Source organism: Pelobates fuscus, chromosome 11, assembly GCF_036172605.1.
Source record: "Pelobates fuscus isolate aPelFus1 chromosome 11, aPelFus1.pri, whole genome shotgun sequence".
Classification (NCBI taxonomy): Eukaryota; Metazoa; Chordata; class Amphibia; order Anura; family Pelobatidae; genus Pelobates; species Pelobates fuscus.
The window spans coordinates 129143264-129163888 of record NC_086327.1 but is presented as its reverse complement, the minus strand read 5'-3'; the positions used below and the strand labels follow the sequence as shown (position 1 = coordinate 129163888).

Genomic DNA, 20625 nt, shown 5'->3' with positions numbered 1-20625 from the left:
AACCCCACCAGGGGTGTTTTTGGAAGGGCTGGCCGCCAAAGGGGCCGTGCTGCCAGCCGATTCTGGCCTTCAGGCCCCCGCAACTCGAGACCTCAACCTTTCTACCCCGAAGTGGGGTACCGTCAACAGTTCCCTTACACCAGAGGAGCAGACAGAGGACGTGGACCACGTACCCGTGGCAGAGCTCGCTTTTCCACAGGTAAGCAACCAATTGATTCCTTCTTTTTCCCATCGTATTGCAGGTCGCATCTCCCTTTTCTTTCAGGAATGGCGAACCATTTCCACAGACAGCTGGATCCTACAAACGGTGCAAGGCTATATGATCGACTTCACGTCCCAACCACGACAGACGGTCGCTCCATACCCCATCAGATGTTCAACCGAGAACTCCGAACTCATTCACAAAGAACTACAAGACCTACAAGCGAAAGGCGCAATCGAACCCGCCTCCGGACCACAAGGCTTCTTCAGCAATATATTCCTGGTGAAGAAGAAGACAGGGGACTTTCGCCCCGTCATCAACTTAAAACGACTCAACGAATATGTTACTTACAGGCACTTCAAAATGGAAGGCATACACCTCCTGAGAGACCTATTACAGGACAAAGATTGGTTCACGAGATTGGACCTAAAGGACGCATACTTTTCAGTACCCGTCCACCATGCCTGTCGACAATTCCTGCGATTCCATTGGCAGGGCCGCCCCTGGCAATTCACATGCCTCCCTTTCGGCCTCAGCTCAGCCCCATGGTGTTTCACCAAACTACTCAAGCCCGTGGTCGCTCACCTTCGGGCACAAGGAATTCGGTGCATCATATATCTGGACGACCTCCTGCTTTTCTGCTCCGACAAGTCCAGACTAATACACCACACAGGATATGCCACAGACCTTCTTTCATCCCTGGGCTTCATAGTAAACTTCCACAAGTCAGCCATGACACCTTCTCAAACAGTACAATTCCTCGGATTCGAGATAGACTCCACCACAAGCACTCTACGACTACCGGCGTCAAAAATCTCAAACATTCGCAAAGAACTGCGCAAGACCATTCGCGCCCACACCATTCCACTCCGTGCCCTCGCTCGAATAGTGGGACTCCTCTCAGCTTCCATACAAGCTATTTTCCCGGGCCCGCTCCACTACAGGGCAATGCAACGCCTCAAGGCCTCTTTCCTCAGACAGAACCCATCTTACGACCAACCGATTCCAGTAACGGAGGAGGTCCGACAAGAACTCAGTTGGTGGCTGGACAGCATGGAAGCATGGAACGGTCGAGCCATCTTTGGGAGCACACCCGACATAGTCCTGGAATCAGACGCCAGCCTCTGGGGTTGGGGCGCCACAAGCAACGGTGCATCAACAGGCGGAGCATGGACCTCTCAAGACCTCCACATGCACATAAACTGCTTGGAACTCCTGGCAGGATCTTTTGCCATCCGCAGCCTTGCAAAAGAAAAGACGGACTGCTGCATCCTCCTTCGGATGGACAACATCTCAGCAGTCCGCTACATCAACCGCCTGGGCGGAGCGCGCTCCCGGATTCTGTCAGAAATAACGAAAGAGATTTTCGACTTCTGCTTACCCCGAAACATCTCCCTCAAAGCGGAATATCTCCCGGGGGACACGAACCTCACGGCAGACTGGTTCTCACGACATTGGAGGGACACCAGCGATTGGAAACTGGATCCCCAAATATTCCAAAGTCTGCAACAACATCGAGGTCCATTTCACCTAGACCTATTTGCGTCTCGCAACAACAGGCAAACACAGACATACTTCAGTTGGCTACCGGACCCGGAGAGCGCAGCAACAGATGCTTTCCTCCAACCATGGCCGACCACCGGGGCATACGCTTTTCCCCCATTCGCCATGATAGCCAGGACCATACACTACCTGAGGCAACAACGAGTATCTCTTCTACTCATCACACCTCTATGGATGGGACAACCATGGTTTCCAGACCTCCTAGCCCTATCTCATCAGGATCCCCTCCTACTGCCATCGCACCAGTATACCCTCAGGGATCCGAAAGGGAGCCCCCACCCACTGATCCTAGCCAACCGACTCAATCTGGTGGCCTGGACACTTTCCGGGGTACCTGGCACGTCGGCGAACTATCGCAGGCTGCTAAGGACCTCCTATGGGACTCATGGGCTCCAGGAACCAGACGATCCTACCTGTCCGCTTGGAATTCCTGGTCCGATTGGTGCATGGAACGGAACCTTGATCCATTTACGGCCTCTATCCCTTCCATTTTAAACTACCTAACACATCTGTTCTCAACAGGACGGTCATATAGGACAATTAATGTAGTCCGCTCCGCCATCTCGGCGGCCCACGTTCCTATTATGGGGACCCCAGTGGGTAAAGACCCACTAGTATGTCGACTCCTCCGGGGCATCCGCCTACAACGGCCCCCCGAAACTAGATATTCTCAACTCTGGGATGTCGAGATAGTCCTACGCTTCCTGAGGGAATGGCCGACTAACGATAGACTATCACTCCGACAACTATCAGCAAAACTAACAATTCTGCTCTGTCTAGTGTCCTTCCGCAGAGTTTCAGACGTCCGGGCGTTTGACATAGACGCATTCTCGGTCTCCCCGGAGGGGGTCACATTCCACATATCACGTCGCACGAAATCGGATTCTTCTACAGTTTTCTATCCCTTCTTCAACTCCGACCCACAGCTCTGTGTCGTAGCCACTCTCCGACGATATGTTGAAGTTACGCTCCCGATTCGGACACCACCTACTGGACAACTCCTCGTGTCGTATGTTCGACCACATGTCCCCATCACTTCCACTACACTCGCCAGATGGGTTCGCTGGATACTTTCGTTGGCAGGCGTAGACGCTTCCTTTGGGGCCCACTCGGTACGAGGAGCAGCTGCATCCACAGCCTTCTCTGCGGGCGCATCATTATCGGACATCCTACGTGCCGCAGACTGGTCGAGAGAATCTACGTTTCGTACCTTTTACTTTCGACCGAACTCTAACGCGGCCATGTCACTCTTACTACAGCGTTAAAAAATGCAAAATAGGAAGCCTCCTGTCATGTGATAAAATTGAAGATTATGCTAGCGTCAGTGTACCTATAATCTTAATTTTAATAATGACAGGAGGCGAGTATTTTCCCCCCCTTTCCCACCCGGGGAAGATAGAACTGTTAGTACCATCGCTATGTAAGATAGAACTGTTAGAACTAAACGCTATGTTCTCTCCCTCTATTTCATATCTGTCTCTAAGCTATTATCTGTCTCTAAGCTATTTTCTTCATCGCCTGGGGACAGTAAACTGTTATCTTTTGTGTCTCTCATTTCGCATATGTTGCTAATATCATTGCTGGGTCACTGCCATTATAACAACCAGTAGGAGACCAGAGTCTAACCCATTTCACACTCTCATTTCAGTTTAACTTCATCAGTCTGGAGTTTCAAGAGCCACTTTGGCGAAGTTTCAAGACAACAACTCTCCATGAGGACTGTCTACTGTTGCACGCTCACCCGTTGACGTTGGTTGCAGTTTGATCATGTCACTACTGCCGTTTCTGCTGTTGTGCCTTCCGGATCTCCTTGAAGAACTTTCTCTATGTTACAATATTAACTTTTCTCTGTTACGATGTCGCTTTGAAAGAGGAGGAGGAGCCTATTTTCTGGGAATACCTAACCCTCTTTTGCATTTTGATTGGTTAAAACGTTTTACTTTCTTTACTGCTATGGAGTTTTAGTAAAGAGAGATATGCAAAATACTCGCCTCCTGTCATTATTAAAATTAAGATTATAGGTACACTGACGCTAGCATAATCTTCAATTATATAACAATGGAAAATTAAGTAAAGTGAAGCATCTATATGTATGACCGTACAATGTGCAAAAATGTGTGCAAAAAAAAAGTACAATCATAAAAAACATATGTGATATTGTGTTAAAACTGCAGCAAGCACCTCTAATACCTCTGTTGTAATAATCTTGAAAAATGAAAACATAAATAAAGAATATTAAAAAAAACAAAAAACTGCAGCAACCAACCAAGAATTTAAGCAAATATCCCTTGTATAAAAAAACAACCCCCTGTGACATCATCTGGCAGGCGGGCTAGTGTGCATGTGCGGTGAGCGTACCAATTCCTCCCTATAGGAAAGCATTGCTTCAATACTTTCCTATGGGGATTTCACTGACGCTGGACATCCTCACGCAGAGTGTGAGGACGTCCAGCGTCAGGAGACCAAAAGTCGCCTAACCACCCTGAAGTGCCTCTTGTGGCTGTCTGGTAGACAGCCACTAGAGGCAGTCTTACTCCTGCAATGTAATTATTGCAGTTTCACTAAAACAGTGATTTACATTGAAGGTCAAAGGGGAACAGATACTGTACCCAGACCACTTCAATGAGATTAACTGGTCTGGGTGACTATAGTGTCACTTTAAGAACTCTGAAGGAATCACGCTCCTTGTGTTGGGTGGATCTGCCAGGAAAGCACCAGACTGCTAATATATAGAAAATATACTGTATACTCAGGGTTACTCACTAAGGTGAGAGTTATCCGGAACTGCAAGTAAATTCAAGGTGAATTCCAAATTTAAGACCAAATAGATGAACCGGAAATATTTTCCAAGACAGCGGTAACTACTTTGGTTGTCTGGCCATAACATTTACCATTGGGCAGTAGCCTACGGTCTTTTTGCCGCCGAGCGATGCCCCTGGTTAGAATGAATTATTTTCAGTAACCTCAAATGATCGAAAAACAATACATTATTTGGGTGCTGTTTTTCGTTTTGGGAATTTTAAATAAATTGTGGTCAATACCTTACAGCTTCTCAAATGCAGTGGATATTTATTTAGATTAAATGAATATTGATTTAGTACAAATGGTGACATAAAAAATAGACATATAGTAACAGCAGAGTAGTCCAGGCACTCAAGGTTTTCATACATCAGCAGATTCATTGGAAAAACAGGACAGATACATCAATGTTTCGATCCCTTCAGGGATCTTTATCAAGCATCTACAGGTTCCTGAATGCATCCTTAAGAATGCTCCTTAAGAAGATTTCTGGAAACTCCCTTATGAAACTCTTGTAAAGCACCCCTAAGAACATCCCTGGAGGCACCCTTAAGAAGGTCCCGTAAAGCACCCCTAAGAACATCTCTGGAGGCACCCTTAAGAAGGTCCCGTAAAGCACCCCTAAGAAGGTCAGAGAAAGCACCCCTGCAAAGGTCCTGCAAGCACCCTTAAGTAGGTCCCTGGAAAGATTCTTACTAAAGTCGTGCAAAGCACTGAAAATAAGATTTTCAGCAGCACTCCTAAGAAGGTCCCTGAAAGCAGCCCATAGAAGGTCCCTGTAAGCACTCCCAAGAAGGCCACTGGAAACACCCCTAAGAAGGTCCGTGGAAGCCTACCTAAGAAGGTCAGTGGAAGCACCCTTAAGAAGGTCCCTGGAAGCACCCTTAAGAAGGTCCCTGGAAGCACCCTTAAGAAGGTCCCTGGAAGCACCCTTAAGAAGGTCCCTGGAAGCACCCTTAAGAAGGACCCTGGAAGCACCCTTAAGAAGGACCCTGGAAGCATCCCTAAGCAGGTCCCTCGATAAACCAATGCTAAAGTTCTGCAAAGCACCCTAAAGAAGATCCCCAGAAGCACCACTAAAAAGGTCCCTGGAAGCACTGCTTAAAAGGTCCCTCTGGGTAATTGCCACTTGGTAAGGTTAAGACCCATAACACTGTGGTGCAGGTTAAATTACAGCCTCAGACACAGGATTGATATTGTATGTCCTATTGATGACCGAAGAAAACACTGAAGCATTGAAGGACAGGAATGTCCCACCTGTATAACAGCTGCCACCTCTATGACAGTCCCCTCTCTTTACAAGAATTGCTGTATATGCCTTATATTTTCCTGATGTTTTATAGAATTCTCAATGGTTTAGATCATGTCTAACCAGGAGGAGGACTCATATTATTTTCGTTAGATTAAGTTCAGCCCTGATCTGCTTTCTGGATTTGTGTTGCCCTGGTGAAGACTGTGTCGTTACAGTAAATTAATGATTGTGGCCAGTTACCTAGGGCCAGGGATAATGTGGGTTCCAACAAACTGGGAGACAATGAAATAGCATCGAGCCAGTTTTGGACTGTCCACCGCAGGTCTGTGCTGTATGTGTTTTTTCTGAATCCAAGGTGTGCCCCTGAGACAGATTTTGTACATTCTACCGTGCAAAGCGGGTTTCTCTTCTCTCATTTTCTTTCTCTTCCAAAACATCCTTACTGGGGCCCAGTCTACTGGAGCAAAATCATAAATAGTGCAATAATTCACTCGCAATCAGACTCATTATTGTGCTATCTCTAGCGGAAATGTGTATTTAATTACAGATTGCCATTAGCAAGGGAAGATCTTCTCTCTTTTATTTTACACAAAAATAACTCAGAATTTCCTCCTCAGTCAATGAAGTTGTTGAGCTTGTATAACACTTGTTGGTCCACGCGTCCCTGATTGTGTAAGGGAAACCTGCGGCAGTGAAGGACTCCTTTAAAATAATGACCAGTCCAGGAGCAGGCACAGCCAGAGGGCAGAACTTGTTTGATTTGTTTGTCTTTGTGATTAGCGCTGCATTGTATGACCTCAAGGAATTTTCTTCCTTAACAAGTCGCTTCATTCTTATAAGAAATGGAGCCAACGGCAAGTGTGATAGCATGACAGTGAGATTAATCTTAGTCTCAGCATCCAGGCCTGGGTCTTATTAAATGGCATCACCAGTCTGAATACAAATAGAAGTAACCAGGCAGATAATAATCCATTATTACTCTTAGTGAGAGATGGAGAGAGAGGTGAGAGAGTGAGGGAAAGGAGGAGAGAGACGGGAAAAGAGGTGGAAAGAGACAGAAGGAGAGAGTCGGGATACATAATGGTGAAACACGCACTATATGAAAATATTGCATTCCCAGGGTTCTAGAGGTGTCATAATTAAACCATTAAACATCAAGGCAAAATGTAAGATAAATCTGTTAATACATAGAAAGATTTATTCAGAAAAGGATGAAAGCTTGAGAATGTTCTTTATGTAACACAAATAGTGAAACGGACTCTATTTGCCATATTGATCCAATAACAAACTTTATACAGCACCCCATCCTTCCTTTCCAAATGACAAAGTTTGAGATATTTTCAGAAAAGCAAAAAGTCTGTAAAATGTTGCTCTCCCTTGTCATTTTTCCAACGTTGGCTGGTTTACATAAACATGGCGCAATTCATGGAAATGATCTTCATGGTGAATGCGGAGACCTGATTCTTGCTGGTATCACTCTGTGAAGAGTGTCTGTTAAGGTTTAACAAACCTTTGTAACACATCACTGCTAAAATTGCATTTTGCCACGGGTTGTAAAAGGGATTTGTATGTCTTGCTGAAAATCCATCATTCTGTACGTGAGGATTAGCAGAGAAATTGTGGTCACTTATATTTCCTGGAGTAAATTCTACATGACTTGTCTCATACATCTCCAGCAGCCGCAGACGAATAAATAACCAGGAACTGTCACAAATCAGCATCTTCCGACATGGAATGCCGAATGATCTCCGGAACATTGCCGCTCTATCTGCATATTACATGGGTAGATGTCATCGAAAAAAAAGTGGGAAAGCAGCAATGTTTATAAGAAAATCCAGCGAGAAAATCCAGCTTTTATTTTCTAAAAAATGTAAATTTCGTAGAAATTCCTCCTGATATCAGTTAGTGGTTTGGAATTCAACACAGTGGAACTGCACTCTCTTCCAATCCCGACACTCAGGGATGAACTGGAGGTGGAGATAGGGTCCTGATGGGTCTGTGGTGGCATGGGGCCTTCTGATATGCAAGGTATTCGATAAAGTACAGGAGGTCCGAAGGTCAGCAAGATGCTGAGTCAGGACCAGGGGAGACAACACAATGGCAGCAGAACAGAAACCGGGAAAAGGAAAAAGAATGTCAGGAGTCTTGAGCACACCACTTACAGAGTTATTCACTTAAGGTGAGAATTCAACGTGAATTTAAAATTCTATGAAAATTAGCCAAACTGGAAACTGTACTTCCATTTTGGCTACTTTGCCTTTAAATGCAAAATTCACGTTGAAATATCACTTTAGTGAATAACTCTGTAAGAACAACTGTTTGGGTGCATTCCGGGTTTAAACCGGTTGCTCAGAAAATGTGACCTAGCTTTCAGGATGTTTAGATCATGTGACCTAGCACTCAGATCATGTGACCTCGCACTCAGATCATGTGACCTGGCTCTCAGGCTGTTTATATTGGTGGTATGGATACAGTATGGGTATTATATTGGTGGCATGGATACAGTATGGGCGCTGTATTGGTGGCATGGATACAGTATGGGCGCTGTATTGGTGGCATGGATACAGTATGGGCGCTGTATTGGTGGCATGGATACAGTATGGGCGTTATATTGGTGGCATGGATACCGTATGGGCGTTATATTGGTGGTATGGATACAGTATGGGCCTTGTATTGGTGGTATGGATACAGTATGGGCGCTGTATTGGTGGTATGGATACAGTATGGGCGCTGTATTGGTGGCATGGATATAGCATGGGCACTGTATTGGTGGTATGGATACAGTATGGGCGCTGTATTGGTGGTATGGATACAGGATGGGCGCTGTATTGGTGGCATGGATACAGTATGGGCGTTGTATTGGTGGCATGGATACAGTATGGGCGCTGTATTGGTGGCATGGATACAGTATGGGCGCTGTATTGGTGGCATGGATACAGTATGGGCGCTGTATTGGTGGCATGGATACAGTATGGGCGTTATATTGGTGGCATGGATACAGTATGGGCGCTGTGTTGGTGGCATGGATACAGTATGGGCGTTATATTGGTGGCATGGATACAGTATGGGCGTTGTATTGGTGGCATGGATACAGTATGGGCGCTGTATTCGTGGCATGGATACAGTATGGCCGCTGCATTGGTGGCATGGATACAGTATGGGCGTTGTATTGGTGGCATGGATACAGTATGGGCGCTGTATTGGTGGCATGGATACAGTATGGGCGCTGTATTGGTGGCATGGATACAGTATGGGCGCTGTATTGGTGGCATGGATACAGTATGGGCGCTGTATTGGTGGCATGGATACAGTATGGGCGTTGTATTGGTGGTATGGATACAGTATGGGCGCTGTATTGGTGGCATAGATACAGTATGGGCGCTGCATTGGTGGCATGGATACAGTATGGGCGTTGTATTGGTGGTATGGATACAGTATGGGCGCTGTATTGGTGGTATGGATACAGTATGGGCGTTATATTGGTGGTATGGATACAGTATGGGCGTTGTATTGGTGGCATGGATACAGTATGGGCGCTGTATTGGTGGCATGGATACAGTATGGGCGCTGTATTGGTGGCATGGATACAGTATGGGCGTTGTATTGGTGGCATGGATACAGTATGGGCGTTGTATTGGTGGCATGGATACAGTATGGGCGCTGTATTGGTGGCATGGATACAGTATGGGCGTTGTATTGGTGGCATGGATACAGTATGGGCGTTGTATTGGTGGCATGGATACAGTATGGGCGCTGTATTGGTGGCATGGATACAGTATGGGCGCTGTATTGGTGGTATGGATACAGTATGGGCGTTGTATTGGTGGCATGGATACAGTATACAGTATGGGCGCTGCATTGGTGGTATGGATACAGTATGGGCGTTGCATTGGTGGCATGGATACAGTATGGGCGTTGCATTGGTGGCATGGATACAGTATGGGCGCTGTATTGGTGGCATGGATACAGTATGGGCGCTGTATTGGTGGTATGGATACAGTATGGGCACTGTATTGGTGGTATGGATACAGTATGGGCGTTATATTGGTGGCATGGATACAGTATGGGCGCTGCATTGGTGGCATGGATACAGTATGGGCGTTGTATTGGTGGTATGGATAAAGTATGGGCGCTGTATTGGTGGCATGGATACAGTATAGGTATTATATGAGTGGCATGGATACAGTATGGGCGTTGTGTTAGTGGCATGGATACAGTATGGGCGTTGTATTGGTGGCATGGATACAGTATGGGCGCTGCATTGGTGGCATGGATACAGTATGGGCGTTGCATTGGTGGCATGGATACAGTATGGGCGCTGTATTGGTGGCATGGATACAGTATGGGCGCTGTATTGGTGGCATGGATACAGTATGGGCGCTGTATTGGTGGTATGGATACAGTATGGGCACTGTATTGGTGGTATGGATAAAGTATGGGCGCTGTATTGGTGGCATGGATACAGTATGGGCGTTGTATTGGTGGCATGGATACAGTATGGGCGCTGTATTGGTGGCATGGATACAGTATGGGCGCTGTATTGGTGGTATGGATACAGTATGGGCACTGTATTGGTGGTATGGATAAAGTATGGGCGCTGTATTGGTGGCATGGATACAGTAGGTATTATATGAGTGGCATGGATACAGTATGGGCGTTGTGTTAGTGGCATGGATACAGTATGGGCGTTGTATTGGTGGCATGGATACAGTATGGGCGCTGCATTGGTGGCATGGATACAGTATGGGCGTTGCATTGGTGGCATGGATACAGTATGGGCGTTGTATTGGTGGCATGGATACAGTATGGGCGCTGTATTGGTGGCATGGATACAGTATGGGCGCTGTATTGGTGGTATGGATACAGTATGGGCACTGTATTGGTGGTATGGATAAAGTATGGGCGCTGTATTGGTGGCATGGATACAGTATAGGTATTATATGAGTGGCATGGATACAGTATGGGCGTTGTGTTAGTGGCATGGATACAGTATGGGTATTATATGAGTGGCATGGATACAGTATTGGTATTTTACTGGTGTCACTGGTACAGTATGGGTATTATATGTGTAGCACGGGTACAGTATGGGTATTATATGTGTAGCACGGGTACAGTATGGGTATTATATGTGTAGCACGGGTACAGTATGGGTATTATATGGGTAGCACAAGTACAATATGGATTTAATAAGGATGTCATGGGGTACATATAGCAATTTTATATCCTCACAATCCTGTATTACCTCTCAATAACATTGATATGCAGGCTTCACAATTTCTGGACTTTGGCTTTTTTTAATTCACTGACCACTATCTTAATAATAAGGAAGTCAATTTAACCCCTTCCACTTGGCAGGCAGGCTGTGCGAGGCACAGAGTTTAATCCTTGTTTCCCTGCTTTGAAGCCCCAGTAGTAGGAGTAGGGGGAGGGCGTCCAAGGCACAATGGCAGCTGAGTGCAGCTGTCTGACTGATGCGCTGGAGGTAAAAGCTTCAAGGAATGTAAGAGGGGATTAAAAAATGAGCTGAGAGCAGCTGGGACTCCAAAATCTCTGGGGCTGTGGGGAGTTCCTTATTAATTACTTAACCCTTCAGCAGCCACAGCACCTTCCAAACCAAGTGCCCATGCCACCTACCCCTTAACCCTAGAATGTTACCATTTGTCAGTAATGCTTGCTTTGGCTTTAATATCCCACATGTACAGCGCTCTACAATATGTTGGAGCTGTATTATTAAATGATGAAATATTCATGTGATGCCATTTGCAAGGAAACCATTACTGGTACTAAGTGTGGCAATGCATGCAGAGGTAAATGGTGAAATATCGCATATTTTGTCACTAATGTGGTGTCACTCCATGCGGGTTAGCTGTAATGTCACTTTCAGGATTTCACCACCAACCAACACCTGCGCTAGTGCACCATTCTGGACCAATGTCTAGGGCATTTGGAGTCAATGCTTACTCAGTGCATTTTGATGGTGGGCGTGTGCCATTCAGAGAATGATACATTTAGTGAATGAACTCTGAATTGCAAAATGTTACCCTTATTTTTATTTTTTATTTTTATATATCATACAGACTATTCACCCCACACAATAAACATTAAGATCTACCTCCATCTGCCAACGCAAAGGATACATTCCCAAAACGCTCATAATAAACATGAGGTGTACCTCCATCTACCAACACAAAGGACACATTCCCAAAACGCTCACAATAAACATGAGGTGTACCTCCATCTACCAACACAAAGGATACATTCCCAAAACGCTCATAATAAACATGAGGTGTACCTCCATCTACCAACACAAAGGATACATTCCCAAAACGCTCATAATAAACATGAGGTGTACCTCCATCTACCAACACAAAGGATACATTCCCAAAACGCTCACAATAAACATGAGGTGTACCTCCATCTACCAACACAAAGGACACATTCCCAAAATGCTCACAATAAACATGAGGTGTACCTCCATCTACCAACACAAAGGACACATTCCCAAAATGCTCACAATAAACATGAGGTGTACCTCCATCTACCAACACAAAGGATACATTCCCAAAACGCTCACAATAAACATGAGGTGTACCTCCATCTACCAACACAAAGGACACATTCCCAAAATGCTCACAATAAACATGAGGTGTACCTCCATCTACCAACACAAAGGACACATTCCCAAAATGCTCACAATAAACATGAGGTGTACCTCCATCTACCAACACAAAGGATACATTCCCAAAACGCTCACAATAAACATGAGGTGTACCTCCATCTACCAACACAAAGGACACATTCCCAAAATGCTCACAATAAACATGAGGTGTACCTCCATCTACCAACACAAAGGACACATTCCCAAAACGCTCACAATAAACATGAGGTGTACCTCCATCTATCAACACAAAGGGCACAATCCCAAAACGCTCACAATAAACATGTGATGTACCGCCATCTACCAACACAAAGGACACGTTCCCAAAACGCTCACAATAACAATGAGGTGTACCTACATCTATCAACACAAAGGTCACATTCCCAAAACGCTGACTATAAGTTTCAGGTGTACTTCCATCTATCAACACAAAGGACACATTCCCAAAACGCTCACAATAAGCGTGAGGTTTACCTCTATCTACCAACATGCAAGACACACTCCCAAAACACTCACAATAAGCGTGTGGTGTATCGTCTACCAACACAAAGGACATTTTTCCAAAATGCTCACAATAAGTGTCAGGTGTACCTCCATCTACCAACATGCAGGATACATTCCCAAAACACTCACAATAAGTGTACGGTGTATTGTTTACAAACATGCAGGACATGTTCCTAAAACACTCACGATAAGCGTGAGGTCTACCTTCATCTACCAAGTCAAAGGACATTTTCCCAAAATACTCACAATATGTGTGAGGTGTACCTCCATCTACCAACATGCAGGACACTTTCTCAAAATGCTCACACTAAACATGAGGTGTTCTACCATCTCTCAGCATGCATGAGACGTTCTCAAAACACTCACAACAAGTGTGAGGTGCAACTCCATCTGCCAACACATAGGACACATTCCCAAAACACTCACAATAAGCATTAGGTGTACCTCCATCTACCAACATAAAGGACACATTCCCAAAACGCTCACAATAAGTGTGAGGTGTATCTCCATCTATCAACACAAAGGACACATCCCCAAAACACTCACAATAAGCATGAGGTGTACCTCCATCTACTAAAAACAAAGGACACGTTCCCAAAACATTCACAAAATGTGTGAGGTGTTCTACCATTTCTCAGCACGCAGGACACGTTTCCAAAACACTCACAATAAGCATGAGGTGTACCTCCATCTACCAACATAAAGGACACATTCCCAAATCGCTCACAATAAGACACTGCAGTCATCGTGATACTTTGCTATGTCTGTCACAGCTGTCCATGGCACAGGGGTCATGGCATCCACGATTTTGCAGTGTAAATAACCCTATACAGCACCGAATAGTGTTTTCCCATTTGGTAAAGGGCCATTTGTAGTGTAGTTAGTAACTTTGTTAGTGTCGTAAAGGTATTGAAGCACCCAACCATAGCTATTCCTTTTTTCATTAGACTCCCTAGAAATAAGAATGTATGCCCATTGTACAGCACTGCAGCATTCGTTGGCGCTATATAAATAATAATAATAATAATAATCCCTGCCATGTAATGTGTGTTTAAGGCAGCCAGTCACGGCGTCCCCACTTTAAATTAACTCAATCCGTGAGAAGGTCTGTGTGCTCATTGTGCTCTGTGCTGACCCCTGCTGGAATATAACTCACATTAAAACCCAGTGTAATTGGACACTTGCAGAATCACAAATGGGATTTTCAGCCCTGGGAGTTTTAGTGCAATAAGTAAATGGGGGTGGGGGCTCTATTTGTTTTTTTTTCTTCAAAAACAGCATTTTCTGTGTTTTTTTTAGTCTCCCACCAACCCGTCTAGACTGCAAAAGCCCTCAACTGTTCCAGGGTCTCCTGAAGCCAAGAGATTTGGAAAGAGGAGGAGGTGATGAAAAATTTAGGGCAGTTCACACATTAGGATGGATTTAACCCTTCTCACGCCAAATCCTTCTTTTTCATTCCTGTTAACAGAAAACCCATTTTTTTTTTTTTATAATTTAGATTAATCCGAAAGGTTGCTTACCTATCATAGTGCGCTACAGAATATGTTGGAAATATATAGAATAACTAGGATTCATAATATTAGTAGTATTTTAACTATTTTTTTTACAATAAAGTCAACATTCCAGGATTTATTACTTATAATACTCAATAGTTGCTCAATTAAACCGGTTGCCACGAACCCCTGAGTCTTACACTCATCATCCACGAATTCTGAATTTATCTCACCCCACATCCTTCCACCCAATACACTTAATTTGTGTGAAAAACATAAAAAATGTTGACCTAGGCCGACCAATTAAAGGAACACCACTAGAACCATAACCACTACAGCCCAGCATAACCTGTCAAACTGTTTTAAAATGGCTCGACACTTACATCACGCCAGGTGTTAGCGGTGCATCAGATTATATAATTCTCCTGGACCTTTCTGCTGCTTTTGACACTGTTATCAACAGCTTCTTCTCATCCTCCATAATCTCGGTCTATGGGATACTGCTCTCTCCTGGTGCTCCTCCTACCTCTCCCATCACTCTTTCAATGTTTCTTTCTCTGGTCCAGCCTTTTCTTCCAAACCCCTCTCTTATGGCATTCCCCAAGATTCTGTCCTTGGTCCCCTATTGTTCTCGATCTATACTGCCTCCCTTAGTAAACTTATCAGCTCCTTTGCTTCCATTATCATTTCTATGCAGATGAAACGCAAATCTACCTGTCCTGATATCTCTTTGCCCATCTTAACTCGTGTCTCTGACTGCCTCTCTGCGATTTCCATTCTTGCATATAAGTCTTTACATAATGCTGCTCCAATCTACCTATCCTCCCTAATACACAAGTGTGGCGAAACCAACTTCGCCACTGTGGGCTGGAGAAGCCTGGCTGCTAGCCTCCTGCCCGCTGACTATGGCCCCTGGACATATTGCACTCTAAAGACTATATTTGGGCATGTACTAATTTATATTGCTGCTACTGGCCCTTTAAAATCAGCAATGGACATTTTGGGACTACTGTCCCTTTAAGACTGTGAAGCCTATCCTATTGTACTGCCTGTATATTGTATATGTATTTATGTATGCAGTTAACCTGGGTTATATATATATGCAGCCTTCATCTGATTGTTCGGTAGAATCCCTCCATTCCTTGTATTGAGGAAACTACCGAACAACCAGGCCACCCAGGACTAAGTGTGCCTCCAATTACCGTTTGCAACAATGTTGCAAACGGGTAATTGGCAATCAGTGCAGTGTGGTCTTTGTCCTCTGGGTGGCCGCCATTCGGGAAACAAACACGTGGCGGCGGCCATCTTTAACTACCGAACAGCGGTGTTTTGCCGTCGAGTGTCTGGAACTGAAATCGGACACTTGACTAGGCAAACACCGCTGAGACCTCCATACTTCCAGAAATTCGTATGGAAACTACCGAATGACCCCCCGTTCGGTAGAAAGAACCCCACAAACAAGGGAATTCATTCAAACCCTCTCCAGGCTCTATAACACAGGCAATTCGTCTGTTTTCATTCCCTTGTTTGTGACCGACCGCAGGGCCAAAATGCATGGAACTGATTTCGGATACTTTACCCATGCGGTCGGTCAATACTTTAAAGTTCCATAACTCCTGAACCATTTATCCGAATGGGCTGATTCTTGCATATGTTGTCCCCCTGAATAAGGGCTATCAGGGGATACCTGTTTTGGAGGTGTAGCATATGTATTTGGGGTACATCCAGGAATTGGGGAAAAAGGTGTACAGTATAATTGTGTTAAGTGTTAATCTAAGGGGAGGAAATGTGTGGGAGGTACATCCATGTGATTGGTTAATTTCATCCTCCCCCTGGGAGTGTCCTGTATGTACTTGTTGGTAATAAAAGCCAGACTGGGTGTCCCAGTCTCGAGTTCCTGCTTAACCCTCAAAATGAAGTGTCGTCTCGTTCTTGGGGGGGATTGGATTGTAAGCTGACTGCCAAGAGTGTAAGCCGATTGTATGCTTTTCTTGTTCAGCTGTTCCAGTTCGGAGTGTTATTTCGTATCCAGATCGGGAGTGTGGTGTTCTGCAGTAGCTGTGCCTGTATCCAGAAAAGGGGATTATCGCCTAAGCGGATTTTTCCCCTTTCATGCTGAAACGGTCCGTTACAATTGGTGGCAAGCGGTGGGATCGTTCCTACAACCAGAGGGACAGCTACAGACAACACCATTCCTGGATTACAAAGTGAGGGCAACGCCAGTACCCGTACAGCGCCCCTATCTACAAGGAACCAACTGCAGCAGAGCAAGCATGGCACCCAGCTACACTCAAGAGGCGTATGACAGAGAGGTCACCAAGATACTGGCTTTATGCGGACCCAACCCCTCAGAATATAGAGTGCAGCGTGTGAAGCAAGCAGTGCGAGAGTACTTGCCGTGGGAATCAGAGCGGGCCAGGGGGTTTGCAGACCTCCCTCCCCAGCGGCAATGTGTGGCCCAGGGAGCTGATGGTGTCGTCCATCCTCCCCAGCAGCCGTGTGTGTCCAAGGGAGCCGAAGGTGCAGTCCTTCCTCCCCAGCGGCAGGCTGAGTTACAGGGGGCAGAGGTTGTTGTTCCTGCCCCCCAGCAGCAAAGTGAGATGCCAAGAAGGCAGTGTGAAGTGAAGGGAGAGGAGAGCAGCGTCCTCCCTCCCCAGCGGCAATGTGTGCCCCAGGGAGCTGATGGTGTCGTCCATCCTCCCCAGCAGCCGTGTGTGTCCAAAGGAGCCGAAGGTGCAGTCCTTCCTCCCCAGCGGCAGGCTGAGTTACAGGGGGCAGAGGTTGTTGTTCCTGCCCCCCAGCAGCAAAGTGATATGCCAAGAAGGCAGTGTGAAGGGAAGGGAGAGGAGAGCAGCGTCCTCCCTCCCCAGCGGCAATGTGTGCCCCAGGGAGCTGATGGTGTCGTCCATCCTCCCCAGCAGCCGTGTGTGTCCAAGGGAGCCGAAGGTGCAGTCCTTCCTCCCCAGCGGCAGGCTGAGTTACAGGGGGCAGAGGTTGTTATTCCTGCCCCCCAGCAGCAAAGTGAGATGCCAAGACGGCAGTGTGAAGCGAAGGGAGAGGAGAGCAGCGTCCTCCCTCCCCAGCGGCAGTGTGTGCCCCAGGGAGCTGATGGTGTCGTCCATCCTCCCCAGCGGCAGTGTGTCCTGCAGGGAGCAGAGACAGTCAGTCTCGCACCCCAGCAGCCGGACAAGAGAATGAAAGGGGAGACAGCTGGTCCCCCTTTCCACCAGCAGAGAGAGTGGCAGGGAGAGGAGCCTGCTAACCCCCCTCCCCAGCGGCAGTTTACCGTCCAGAGAGAGGAGCTTGTTACACCCTCTCTCCAGCGGCAGCCTAACCCACCAAGGGGAGATGTTAAGCCCCACATCTGTGCAGATGGGACCGTAGTCTCTGCACTTACAGCACAAGGGATAGGGACGGTCGGTCCTGTCCCCCAGCCACAGAGCGATATATCTAAAGGGGAGACAGTCGGTCTCCAGCAGCCAGGCTCCCACCAGACTACTCCCGTGGTAGTGCTGGCAACAGGACAGAGTACCGCTGGTCTCTGCCCCCTCAGCAACCCACCAAGGCAGCCTATCAGTCTCTCACCCAGCCGTGGGGAGGCACCTGAACTTGGACCAAATTCTCCCTCACCCAGGTGTGGTAACTGTTTATTATGGGTGGGCTGCTCTACTACTTCTGTTCTGTGGGTGGGTTGCTGGACTAACCAGGGCACTGACCGGCAGGAGGTCAGATACCCTGTTAGTCTAATTGGTAAAGGGGAGAATTGTGGCGAAACCAACTTCGCCACTGTGGGCTGGAGAAGCCTGGCTGCTAGCCTCCTGCCCGCTGACTATGGCCCCTGGACATATTGCACTCTAAAGACTATATTTGGGCATGTACTAATTTATATTGCTGCTACTGGCCCTTTAAAATCAGCAATGGACATTTTGGGACTACTGTCCCTTTAAGACTGTGAAGCCTATCCTATTGTACTGCCTGTATATTGTATATGTATTTATGTATGCAGTTAACCTGGGTTATATATATATGCAGCCTTCATCTGATTGTTCGGTAGAATCCCTCCATTCCTTGTATTGAGGAAACTACCGAACAACCAGGCCACCCAGGACTAAGTGTGCCTCCAATTACCGTTTGCAACAATGTTGCAAACGGGTAATTGGCAATCAGTGCAGTGTGGTCTTTGTCCTCTGGGTGGCCGCCATTCGGGAAACAAACACGTGGCGGCGGCCATCTTTAACTACCGAACAGCGGTGTTTTGCCGTCGAGTGTCTGGAACTGAAATCGGACACTTGACTAGGCAAACACCGCTGAGACCTCCATACTTCCAGAAATTCGTATGGAAACTACCGAATGACCCCCCCGTTCGGTAGAAAGAACCCCACAAACAAGGGAATTCATTCAAACCCTCTCCAGGCTCTATAACACAGGCAATTCGTCTGTTTTCATTCCCTTGTTTGTGACCGACCGCAGGGCCAAAATGCATGGAACTGATTTCGGATACTTTACCCATGCGGTCGGTCAATACTTTAAAGTTCCATAACTCCTGAACCATTTATCCGAATGGGCTGATTCTTGCATATGTTGTCCCCCTGAATAAGGGCTATCAGGGGATACCTGTTTTGGAGGTGTAGCATATGTATTTGGGGTACATCCAGGAATTGGGGAAAAAGGTGTACAGTATAATTGTGTTAAGTGTTAATCTAAGGGGAGGAAATGTGTGGGAGGTACATCCATGTGATTGGTTAATTTCATCCTCCCCCTGGGAGTGTCCTGTATGTACTTGTTGGTAATAAAAGCCAGACTGGGTGTCCCAGTCTCGAGTTCCTGCTTAACCCTCAAAATGAAGTGTCGTCTCGTTCTTGGGGGGGATTGGATTGTAAGCTGACTGCCAAGAGTGTAAGCCGATTGTATGCTTTTCTTGTTCAGCTGTTCCAGTTCGGAGTGTTATTTCGTATCCAGATCGGGAGTGTGGTGTTCTGCAGTAGCTGTGCCTGTATCCAGAAAAGGGGATTATCGCCTAAGCGGATTTTTCCCCTTTCATGCTGAAACGGTCCGTTACAACAAGTATGTCCCGTTGAGGCCCCTGCTCTCTGCCGGAGACCTACATATATCCTCTGTCCATACTCCCACCTCTGATGCTCGCCTTCAAGACTTCTCCAGGGCTGCACCTTTCCTGTGGATCTCCCTTCCCTTCTCTGTTAGACTTTCAACCAGTCGCCATTCCTTAAAAAAATTATGGAAAACTTTCTTCTTCAGGAAAGCATATTAATTAAACTGTCAACATCTTTGCCTCCCTGCACCCCGATTCCTCTCCTGCACCTGTCAAAAATAATCTACTAAACCCTTAGTGAATACTTTTCTCGCAAGCTACTTCTTTACCCCTACCTTTACCCTTTGTGTCACTTCACACCACTCCCTCACGTATGTAAGCTCATTGAGCAGGGCCCTCAATCCCACTGTTCCTCTGCGTCCAACTTGTCTGGTTACAATTATGTCTGTTAGTCCATCCTTTGTACAGGGCTACAGAATTTGGTGTCCCTTTATAAATAATAAAACAAAAATAATAATTATTCCAGTAAGGAAAGCATTCATTGGATGAGAGCACTCAGCCAACAAATGTACACCTATATTGGCATCTGACGTCTCCTGTCCTCAAAATGCCAGGAAGTAGCGCAAGAGTCTGGCGGGACCCATGTAAGTTTTCTAGTTTCAAAATGTTTGACAGCAACCTCTAGTGGTTATGGTGCTTAGAGTCTTTATTTAAAATATAATCATTACAAAGTTCAGGTGACATGTCCAAATTAAATCTATTGATAAGAGATATCCTTACTCAACTCAATGAGAAGCATCACAGGACATTATAGGGTAAGCAGGTAGACGTACGTTTTACTGCTAGGTCAACATACATGACACTTCCATTGAAAAGAGGCAGAATTGGCTGGGAAATGTCAGTCACTTCCTGGCCTAGTGAGAAGCCATGGTTTTCGGACAAACTAAGCTGAGTATATTCCTCTCCTTATTGTTGTTATATTTTGTGAGTACATTATGTCCAGCCTTGTCACAGGATAGCGAATATGTGACTGCGTTTCGTGCTATTAAATGAATGATTGCACTAATTAATTTACTAGTGGCATTTACACGGTTATCCTTCTGA

General features: G+C 46.1%; 1 protein-coding gene across 6 annotated transcripts in view; it reads left to right on the top strand.

Moving 5' to 3' along the window:
* PKNOX2 (PBX/knotted 1 homeobox 2) overlaps positions 1-20625 on the top strand; it is a 327238-nt gene that overhangs the window by 196488 nt on the left and 110125 nt on the right. Inside the window, exon 6 of one of the 6 annotated variants that reach the window (XM_063436749.1) lies at positions 14278-14360. The exons of the other annotated variants lie outside the window; for them this stretch is intronic. The gene's annotated coding sequence lies outside the window, so the exon portion shown is untranslated. The remainder of the gene's footprint in view (positions 1-14277; positions 14361-20625) is intronic. 6 annotated transcript variants of the gene reach the window in all.